Source organism: Oryctolagus cuniculus, chromosome 8 (genome assembly GCF_051225735.1).
Source record: "Oryctolagus cuniculus isolate XC-2025 breed Fujian yellow rabbit chromosome 8, ASM5122573v1, whole genome shotgun sequence".
Lineage (NCBI taxonomy): Eukaryota > Metazoa > Chordata > Mammalia > Lagomorpha > Leporidae > Oryctolagus > Oryctolagus cuniculus.
Window position 1 is genome coordinate 34,828,419 of NC_142874.1, and position 4,385 is coordinate 34,832,803.

Sequence of the window (4,385 nt, forward strand, 5' to 3'; positions counted from 1 at the left end):
ACTTGAAAGCATAGCTTCATATTTTCCCCCAAAAGAGTTTTTGCAGTTCACTCTTGTACATACTGGGGAGACCAATTTCTACCTTACACAATAAAATGAAGGCAGATCAATAGAATTTCAACAGCCTGGATAGGCATTTAACACATTGAGACTCCTCTTCTATATAACCCAGTGACAAATGCAGTTTTACCCATTCTCTCTAGAAGTTTGATTATGCATCATTAGTCATGAGTTTCATAGATCCCTCCAAGAGACTGTCCCATTTTCCATCATCTCAAAAAGTTAAGGAGCTCTGTATTCCCAACCCAATTCTCCTTAGGCCACAGACAGCAATTGGCCAAACAATAGGATCAATTTCAATAGCTAACCTCCCCCTCCCAACAAAGAAGATGTAATATGAATGTAAGCACAAATATTTGCCACAAATGCTTTAGTGCAAAGAGGAGGTAAATGCCAATTTTTAGCTTCACTAAAAAGATGGAAGGATAGAACACACATCCAAGAATCCAGTATTGCTAGCTTATAGTTAGGAACTTTGGGTTTCATCTTACTATCTCTGGGTACTGACAGAATAACCTAATAATCTAGTGATCATTAAAATAGAGACAGTGCTCTGTATGAACAGAAGGTTGACACCTTAGAGCCACAGCTTGACAAATTGATGAGACCTTTAACCTCTACAAAGCCAGTCTGATAATACCAAAGAAGATAATTGTTTTGCCTAATGTGCAGAAACCAATATTAAAATCACATCAGTATATGAAATAGCTATCTGTACTCCAACGTTAACTGCAGCTCAATTCACAATAGCTAAGGTATGGAATCAACTCAAATGTCTATCAACTGAAGACTGGATATAAAAAAATATAGAATATGTACATCATGGAATATTACACAATGATAAAATAATTGAAATCCTGTCATTTGTGACAAAAATTGATGAAACTGGAAAGCATCCTATTTAGTGAAATAAGCTAGACCCCAAATGACAAATGCCATATATTCTTCCTGATCTGTAATACTAATAATGTACTTAAAAGTTAATCTATAGAATTGAAACTGACACTTGGAGATACAACGACTTTGAACAACCCTTGTCTTAACTGTTGAGGAACAATTTTTTATTCCATTTCTTGTACTCTTTAATTAATATAGAGTTAATCATATGTGTACAAAGTTATTTGAAAATAGATCTTAGTAAAAATATTAATGAGACTAGCAGAGGGAGGAGGAAGAGGGGTGGAAGAGGGAAGGAGGAAGGGGGAAGCAGATATGGTGGACACGATGGAGGGCACTGTGTTCCTAAAGTTGTACTCATGAAATGCATGAAGTGTGTATTCCTTTGATAAAAGGTTTCTGGGGAAAAAGATAAATCCGAATGAAGGCACAGATTATAAAACACTAAGCTGAAATTTTAATGCCCCATTTTCATCAGACAGACAAACAATAAGAAAACAATAGCCTTGAACTACACATCAAAGTAAATGATACTAAAGAACATACACTGAAAATTCTGCCTAAAAGTAAAATAGTGTACATTTGTCTAAAGTACATGCAGAGAGCCAGTATGTTGCTGAGTCATGAGGCTGGCATGTCGCAGCTGCAGAATGAAGCACAGCTGACACATGGAGCTGCTTTATGATAATGAAGTCTGGAAACACATTCACAATACATGAATGATTCATGTCCAGACCAAGATGGCTGGAGAAGTTTGGAACTCATTTCCCTGTGGATCAACACTGTAACCTATTGGATATTAGCTGTACCTCTGAGATGGCCGGAGACTATCTCTCAGATGAGGTGAGCTACTGCCGTGCCATACTTGATGCTGCCTTAGACCAAGAAACGCATGAACCAAGGCACACTTTCCAACCCAGGATCTTTGATGGGTGTATCAGAATCTCTGCTGTGCAGTGGCTCTGCAATGCTAAGAAGTCTGACATCATGGTCAAGCTCCTGTACCACTTCTTTTCTTCTCTTTGCTCTGCCCTTGCCTTTGAGCTCAAGCTGTCCTGAATCTGAACTTTGAGAACTCACAGCAGTTAGATTTGATTACAATCCAAGTCACAAAGTCTGGCTTCACTGGTGGTGTGGTAAACTACCTCAACCATATCAAATCAAAGACGTTTTGCCTTTGATTGTTTTCTGGGTCTGTTACCTTTCTCAGTGACTCGGCAAAAATCAAGATGATTGTAAAACCAGTGAGTCTAGGTTCACTAATGAGAGGATTCCATTCAGGCTTGTGAAATGGGTGCTCGTGAGGGAAAGCTGAACATGGGTGCTGGAGAAGAAGAACAACTGTGGGCAGCAAGGTAAGGAGGACAGACCTGACAGTACACAAGCAACAAACACAATAATTGCATCTGAGCACCAGCAATGGACAGCTGTGGAGAGAGGCAGTTGTGAGCAGTGCCATGCAGCCTAGGCACCTGTGCTAGGGAAGTTTTCTATATTGAAGTGCATGCTTCATCAGTTCACAAAGTAATATTTTAGAAAATTTCTAAATTCTTTTACCAAAACAGATCCTGGTATCTATCGCAAAAGAAATTTTTCAAAAATCACTTTCTGGAGAAATACGTGAACATTACAGATGAGTAAGACACTCCTGACTACCTCCCCATAGAGACAATAATTTGAAGAATTATTTATGCCCAAAGTCAAGTTCAGGAGCTCACCCTAGCTTACTTTTCCACTATAAGGTCACAACCTCATGAATGAGTAACTTTCATGTTCATAAATTTTGAGACACAACTATACACAGGTGCCTTAAGCAATATAGATAATAATCTATAGATTGTTTGGAACAGTTACCTTGGTTATTTTATTGTCCAAAGTGTAATTCTATATATTTGCATTTCATTAACTTGAATTTGTTTTGAGACAAGGATTTCTTGGTTTAAATTATGATAATTTTGTTTGTATTCTTCTTTAAAAGTTAATTTAGGTGATATGTTCATCCACTACCTGTATATGTGTTTGTTACTTTTTATTGCTCCTGAAAATGATTCAATTCTATTCACTAGAATTCCAAATAAAAAATTCATAGTGCTATGTGCATCACAGTCTCAATTCTTTTTTTTTTACTTTTATTTAATGACTATAAATTTCCAAAGTACGGCTTATGGATTACAATGGCTTCTCCCCCATACCGTCCCTCCCACCCGCAACCCTCCCATTTCCCACTCCCTCTCCCCTTCCATTCACATCAAGATTCATTTTCGTTTCTCTTAATATACAGAAGATCAGTTTAGTATACATTAAGTAAAGATTTCAACAGTTTGCTCCCACACAGAAACATAAAGTGAAAAATAATAGATGATTTTTAAAATGATGATGAAATCAGATCAGACCTATTGTCATGTTTAATCCCAGTGAGAGTCAAGTTGGGAATTGATAATTTCTTTTTTCTTTTTTCTTTTTTTTTTTTTTTACAGAAGATCAGTTTAGTATGCATTACGTAAAGATTTCAACAGTTTGCACCCCCATAGAAACACAAAGTGAAATATACTGTTTGAGTACTCTTTATAGCATTAAATCTCAATGTACAGCACATTAAGGACAGAGATCCTACATGAGGAGTAAGTGCACAGTGACTCCTGTTGTTGACTTTACAAATTGACACTCCTGTTTATGGCATCACTAATCTCCCTATGCACCAGTCATGAGTTTCCAAGGCTGTGGAAGCCTTTTGAGTTCTCCGACTGTTATCTTGTTTAGACAAGGTCATAGTCAAAGTGGAGGTTCTCTCCTCCCTTCAGAGAAAGGTACCTCCTTCTTTGAAGACCTGTTCTTTCCACTGGGATCTCACTCACAGAGATCTTTCATTTAGGTTTTCTTTTTTTGTTTTTTTTTTTTTTTTTTTGCCAGAGTGTCTTGGCTTTCCATGCCTGAAATACTCTCATGGGCTTTTCAGCCAGATCCAAATGGCTTTAGGGCTGATTCTGAGGCCAGAGTGCTGTTTAGGACATCTGCCATTCTATGAGTCTGCTGAGTATCTCGCTTCCCATGTTGGATCACTCTCCCCTTTATTTATTCTATCGGTTAGTATTAGCAGGTACTAGACTTGTTTATGTGCTCCCTTTGACTCTTAGTCCTTTCATTATGATCAATTGTGAACTGAAATTGATCACTTGGACTAGTGAGATGGCATTGGTACATGCCACCTTGATGGGATTGATTTGGAATCCCCTGGTATGTTTCTAACTCTACCATTTGGGGCAAGTCAGCTTGAGCATTTCCCAAATTGTACATCTCTTCCCTCTCTTATTCCCACTCTTATGTTTAACAGGGATTCCATTTCAGTTAATTTTCAACACTTAAGAATAACTGTGTATTAATTACAGAATTAAACCAGACATATTAAGTAGAATAGACAAAAAAATACT

The 4,385-nt window shown here is 37.4% G+C and overlaps 1 pseudogene; it reads left to right on the top strand.

Annotated features, from left to right (window-relative positions):
• The first annotated feature begins 1,773 nt into the window (after nucleotides 1-1,773).
• LOC149124970 (18S rRNA (guanine-N(7))-methyltransferase pseudogene) lies at nucleotides 1,774-2,425 on the top strand (annotated as a pseudogene).
• Nucleotides 2,426-4,385: the final 1,960 nt, after the last annotated feature.